Source organism: Frieseomelitta varia, unplaced genomic scaffold (genome assembly GCF_011392965.1).
Source record: "Frieseomelitta varia isolate USP_RPSP 00005682 unplaced genomic scaffold, Fvar_1.2 scaffold_353, whole genome shotgun sequence".
NCBI classification, from domain to species: Eukaryota; Metazoa; Arthropoda; class Insecta; order Hymenoptera; family Apidae; genus Frieseomelitta; species Frieseomelitta varia.
This window is the reverse complement of record NW_025110094.1, coordinates 127,178-133,778: the sequence shown is the minus strand read 5'-3', so window position 1 is coordinate 133,778 and position 6,601 is coordinate 127,178. Positions and strand designations below refer to the sequence as shown.

Here is a 6,601-nt window from a genome sequence, read left to right as displayed (position 1 = left end):
TTCGCGGATTTCTATATGTTCGACTTTGTTACAAAGTGTTTGAATAAAGATTGGTTGTTGTGGTATAACGATGTATCTGTTGCGACTTTGCATCGGTATGAAGGTGATGGTGTCTATTTGAAAGAGAGCGGTTTTGCAATTACTAATTGGACTATATGTTTTGGGGTTGTGATGTTGGGTTGTATTCTTTCGCAAAGTTTGCCTATCGGTGCTTCTCTGCAGAATTCGGTATTAAATACCTTTGGTTTATTGAGATGTATCCAGTTTGCTCCTCTAAAGTGTATTCGTGTTCTATTAATGGTGCTACAAAGCTGTTTTGTATTTCATGAGGTATGGCTATGTGTTTTATAGAGTGTCCATTCGTCACTTTCTATTATTGGTATAATAATTTGATAGACCAGGGTGTTGTTAATTATTAACGCGTTTAGTGTACCAATATCGATTATACTTTGAAAATTTTTTTAGGAACATTGGATGTTCTTATGTGAGTTTTGAATTGAGATTTCATAAATGTGTCAATGTCAGTTAAGGTGGTGTCTATTATTCCTGTTTTTTTTTTTTTTTTTCAAAATTATCATTAGGCAGAAATCGTTTACTTTACTGGTGAGTTTGGTGATGAGTGCTTCTAGTATTAAAAAGTTTCTGTCTAAGATTTCGTTGTTCGCAATTTGTGCTAATTGTTCTGGTTGCGTAGTTACTTGTGTGGTTAAATATTTAAAATGTTCATCTTGAAGGATCTGTCTGAACATTGATGTTTGGTTTTGGACTATGTGTGTTAATTCGTTTTGACTGTTGAAAAGTTTGTCCATGTTTTCATTGATTAATTTTAGGTCAGCGTCATCAGGAGTGCCGAAGAGAGTCTTGGAGACAGATCCAATGATGTTGAATAGTCCTCTTTTAGTTTTACTGTGAGTTATTGTTTTTAGCTTGTTAACGGATCGTTCGAGATTTTTTATTCGAGTGGTTATTATGTTAAATGCGATTCTCTCGCAGTATGTTTGGTGCATTGTTTTTCGATAGGTGTGTATAAATTTTGAATTAGTTCCGCGTCGTTATACAGATCATCGGTTCGGAATTATGGTGATTTTAATTTCTCTGTGGTATACAAAAGTCTTTTCCAATGGTTTCTGTAAGTACCTTTTCGTATCCTATTGGGGTTATGGTTAAACTTAATGCTGTTGAGATGATTCCTTGGAAAAATGGTTTTAATCTATTACCATGCACCAACATGGGTTTGGATTTTGGTATGTCTAATAGATAATTAGGTGTTTTGGTTTCTAGGATTTTGTACGGTCCTAGCCATTCTTTGTTTAATTTGTGGTCGTTATGTAGTAGTATTAGGTCATTTGTTTGGTATAAACTTTTAAGTCAGATTCTTCTGTCTTGATTAAGTTTGTATCGTTTTTTTATTTTCATTCGTTATGCGTTTTGCAGCTGTAGGGTATTCAGTATGTCTGTCTTTCCAGAGTTGAAAGAGTTTCCCTTTTGTGAGAGTTTGGGTGTGAGCGATATGGCAGAGGGCATATTTGCTTCTCTTCCAAAGCTGAGTTCGAAAGGTGTAAATCCTGTGGTTGTATGTGTTGTCCTATTATAGGCCATGGATATGGGTTTCAGATTTTCGTCCCATTCGGCTTTGTTTTCATCGAAAACGGCTGGTTCACAACATGTCTTTTATGAATCTGTGCTCTTTCAAGAGATCCATTTGATTGCGCATGGAACACAGTTTCAATATGTTTGATTTTGAAAGTCTTTTCAAATGAGCCCATCAACTTGCAAACAAAATTTTGTCCTTGATCGGTTAGTATGTGTTTGGGAAATGAGAAAGTATAGATGTAATGTTCTATCAACTGGTCAATAATCGTTTCAGCCCATTGATCAGGTAATGGAATGAAGATAAAGTACTTGGTTAAGGTGTCTTGTATCGAGAGAATGAATTGATTTCATTTAGTGGTGAGTTTTAGTGGACCTATAATGTCCAGGACAATTTTGTCATTTTCAGCAAGTAGAGCTTCTTCTTTAGGCCTTGTACGGGTGAGTTTGTTGGTTTGGCAGATGTTGCAATTCTTTATATATTCAGTAACTTCATTATGTATTCCAGTCCAATGATGTTTTGTCTTGATTCGTTCTTTTGTTTTTTTGCCATTTTTGTTTTCCAGAGGCATCAGTTTTTTTGAGGACAACCCAAACTGATGCGTTGAAAGGGGAATCGCTTCGTTCCTTGTCTAACATTTGTTGTATTTGTGTACGAATTTCTCGTTTTGTGACATTCTGGAGGTTTATAGCATTTGATGTTCATCAGTTTGCCTTGTTTGGATAGATCGTGTGTGAGATTAGGTTAATACGTGGATCGGTCTCTAATGCGAAGAGGTCATGGTAGGAGCAGACTATTTCTTTTATGCTTTCGGCGTAGTTAAATTCAGTGTTGTCTAAGTGTAATTTGTTTAATAGTTCATGGACTCTGATATTATTGTTTGTTGAGATCTGATTAGATAGTTGGACAGTTTGCTTACCAGGATTGATGTAACAAACCCGTATAACTTCATTTCCAATTTTTACACAGAGGATCTTCTGGGAGGTAATATCTCTTCCTTGGTTATCTGTAAAGGAATTCGTCTCTGATCACTTTGAATTTCATCGTTACTTATTGTGTAATTATGCTGTTTTAGAAAGGGTAATCCTATTATTCCGTCTTCCATCAATGGGAAGTCATCTGGTATTATGAAGAACATGTATCTTGCCGTAAACTTTGCAGTGTGTCATTGAATTTAAGTGGTGTTTGTCATTGCCAAGTCTAACAGTGCGTGGTTCCTTTAATTCCAACTGGTTTTCACAAAAGCTTTGTTACAGTAGATTTACCCCAATGTGACCAATAAGAGTTTTCCTGGTCTTGCCATTCTTGGGAGTTTACATTTGATGTGCTGTATTACAATTGCTGTGCAATTCTCCTGGGGTATAGTTGATTCGTATTCCTGCTCCTCCTGTTCCATTGTTTCGTTCAAACCCCTTGATTGGTTTCTTCCAAGTTGTTGACGCGAAGAGGGATCTTTCCATATTGAAAACGGGGAAGAATTTTATTCTAAGGAGGAAGCAGTTGCCTTGGGTGTGTCCGGTTTTTTGGCAATTATCGCATTTGAGTGTAGTGGGAATTTTAATAGAGGTGGTTGCTTAATTTGATGGGGAAGATTGGCATGTTGGTCGAGTGATGGTCTTTGCTGTTGCTGGACGTTGGCTAGTCATCCTTCTGGCAGTGGTTTCTTTTAGCCATATCTTCATACTTGATGCTTCTTGTTGTACTTGTACGCAGTGATGTGGCCTTTATAAGAATAATGTATTGAAATAAATTGATACATAAATTATGCATGTAAAATCAAATTGCTTCTGTAATTTTTTTCTTCTAGAGCGAGGTTGTGGGCTCTAGAATTACTATGTTTAGCTTGTACAGCACATTCGAGTTCATTTAATGTTTGCCTAAAACGATTAGAATATGACTTTACAGTTTCATTTATTCCTTGTTTTATGTTTTGCATTTCATTTCCGCTGCTAACGATGGTAGGAATGGAAATTTGTGTGCAAAGGGTTGCGTATAACTCTTCATATGAAGTTATGGAGTAGAACCAAATGCTTTGTTCAGCTCGGTCAGTGATTTTCTCGGTTAGAATCATGCGTGATAGAGAAACGGTGTCACTTACCCTGGTTCTAGCCAATCTTACTGATTTTATGAATTCTTCTACGCCGATATCGTTGATTCCATTGAGAACTTCAACAGTTCTTATTGTGCCTCTGATGGTTTCATTGTTGGATCACTGTAAATTGATTCACGTTGACGGGTATGTTCTTCTTATGGTTGTTTCTGGGGATTCCTCGGTTTTGGCAGTGTATTGAGTGGATTATGTTCATCCGTTATATCGGTACGTACTGTTTCAGAGTATGTCAACGTATTTATTATAATAGCTAATTGGTTTCGTTCTTCGTGTGCGATTTCTAATTTTTTTTTTATGATAGCTGTTAATTTCTCTAACGTCTGGGGTTTGAATGCTTCCCGTAATAATTTGTCTTGGTTTGTTCATCTTTCGTTTTGCCGATTAATTTGTTTACTTAGAGTTTCAATATTCGTTAACGAGCAAAGTGACAGCTTCATTTGATCTTTGGTGAGAATCAGGTGAAGAAGATATAGGTCTTGTCTCTTCACATCGTTCTAGGTTTCTTCGAATCCTTGACGTTCCGCAGAGATGTGGCTCTAGTAGTCTGGTGCTGAGGTCCTTAGAGTTTCAGTGGTCCAGTTCTCCTTGCGCTAGAGTCTATGAATCCTGGCAGGATCGCCAAAATATGTCACGCGACTAAGACAATGTTATCGAGGTCTCGATAAGAAACGGTGATGGTTAGTTGCGTGTCGTTTTAGCAAGATAATATCACAGGAATTTAATCTTATCCTCGCAAATGAAGACCGTGGTATTCCAATGCTAAGGTTTCGGTGAAACGATACGAATTGTTTACGAGATAGAGCAACAGGTCGCAATCTACCATAGTAAACATATATGCGAATTAAATTTCTCGAGAGAGGTTTCGACGGAATAACGATAGCGTACTAATTAGCGTGCAACACCGATCTGCCTTTATTCAAGAGTGACGGGTATTTATACAGTGTTCGGTACCGATGTGGGGGGTACAATGGTCGCATTCCATTTATTGTTATCTGGTTGCTGACCGGATCTTATTACAATCGACATTGGTCGTATTCCTAGCTGGTGAGTTATTGTTATCTCGTCGCGAACCGGAAGTGGAGACGATAAGGGCCTCGTTACAATACCTCTGCCTCGTTACCTTCGTCATTTTTGTTCCACGCCGTCACGAACAAGTCATTGGAAAAAAAAACAAGAAATCAAATGTCGAAAGGCGTTATTTTATTAAATTTATACTTCGAACTCCGGCTAATTTGGAACCAGAGGCAAACGAGGACATTTGTTAAAAAATTGACGACCCGTGGACGCTGCGATTTGCAAGATATCGTCGTCGTTTCGAAACGTCTGACCGCGAATCTGTTTGATATTTCCTCGAACACAGACTCTGAGAAGCATCGAGAATCGCTCGTTGAACGTTCGTCGAGGCCTCGAAGAACGCAGGGATCCCTACGTTTGCACATCGATGTTTTTCTCTCCCCCCCCCCCCCCTTTTTTTTGGTTTCTTCTTCTTACTCTTCAATTGTAATCGGTAATCGTCGAATTACACATTCCATCGTGGAATCGTCTTTACCACAGGCGGCTCAGTCGATAAGGACGTACGTACTTACAGAATTTTGTATAACCGACGGTCGGCATTTTCCGGCCTTTTTTTTTTCCTCCCCCCGTCGACGTTGCACAGGTTGCGCATGTTTTTTTTCATATTTAAAGAGATAGAACACGCAAACACACGTACACACACTTGTAAAACGCGATTACTGTAGATTCGGTGCACGGATGGACTCTTCCCTGTACGATGTTTTTCGTTTAGGACAACACCAATTTAGGACGCGTAAGGTTTTCTCGATAGTGCAAGTATACAGGCATCGTCCTCGCGAGACTCCCGATTATATATTTTTCAGTCGGAGGACGGGCCAGAGTGACGCTAGGAGGAAATTTCGTAATTGAGGAAAAAAAAGCTGCGAAATCGTGAGAGAGAACTGACGAAGTATCGAGTTCTCTGTGGCATCGGCGTAGCTCATTGAGATTTGACGAGTTGAAATTACAGGGTGGGCGAAAAGTCACTTCCTACGAAAATAAATCGGTAACTATTTTCTTAGTTAATTATTCTTTTTGTTAATCGACTAATATATCGTATCAATGTATGTTTTATTAATTTATTACGACATTTGAAAGAAATAATTCTCAAAACGTAGTAAAAAAAAAAAAGAAACTCGCGTTTAAACTTAAATTTAATTCAAAATCGATAACATTAGTTATAGTTTGAGGTTTTATCGAAAAACAAAAGTAAGCGGGGAGAAACTTTTGGCCCAGCCTGTAGAATTCAGTGGAGTCTGATCTAGATCTCGATTAGTTTCAGGAATGACTCGTCAAACTGTGACAATTCTAAACTTTCAACAACGAACACTTTCCTTTTATCTCTCTCTTCTCTTTGTTCTCTTCTTTCTTCACTTGTCAAACAAACCGCGAACAGCAACAAACGTTTTGAGACATCGAACGAAGTAACGAGGACGAGTTCGACTAGACCGATACTTTGGCAGTTCAAGCGTTTCGTCTATCGACAGCGTTAGACTAGCGACTATTTTCGTTACGACGACCCCCGCAAGATGGCTGTACAGACTACGAACAAAAGAAAGAGAGACATGTATTTTCGTGAAACGAGCATGGTTGTAAAAAAAAAGAAGAAAAAAAAACCGAGTCCACAGACAAAGTAGAGAAAAATGGCTACTAAAGAGCCATGGTTGTTAGCGATTAAGCTTAAAAGTAATTTAAGGAAGAATACCTAGCGGCATTTACTTTACCGGGACAAGTATTTCGATCTGTTTACGATCCGTGGAAAATCGGTGGATCGCGAGTTTCCAATACGGACTCTCTGCTGCGTCTTTTTCTTTTTTTTTTTTTTTTTTTTTTTTTTAATTTTTTTT

General features: G+C 38.1%; 1 long non-coding RNA gene across 1 annotated transcript in view; it reads right to left on the bottom strand.

Annotated features, from left to right (window-relative positions):
• The window catches only part of LOC122530789, an 8,078-nt gene extending 1,500 nt beyond the window's left edge, over positions 1 to 6,578 (bottom strand). Inside the window, exon 1 of the long non-coding RNA XR_006307099.1 lies at positions 5,303 to 6,578. This is a non-coding gene — a long non-coding RNA (uncharacterized LOC122530789). The remainder of the gene's footprint in view (positions 1 to 5,302) is intronic.
• Between the last annotated feature and the right edge of the window lie 23 nt (positions 6,579 to 6,601).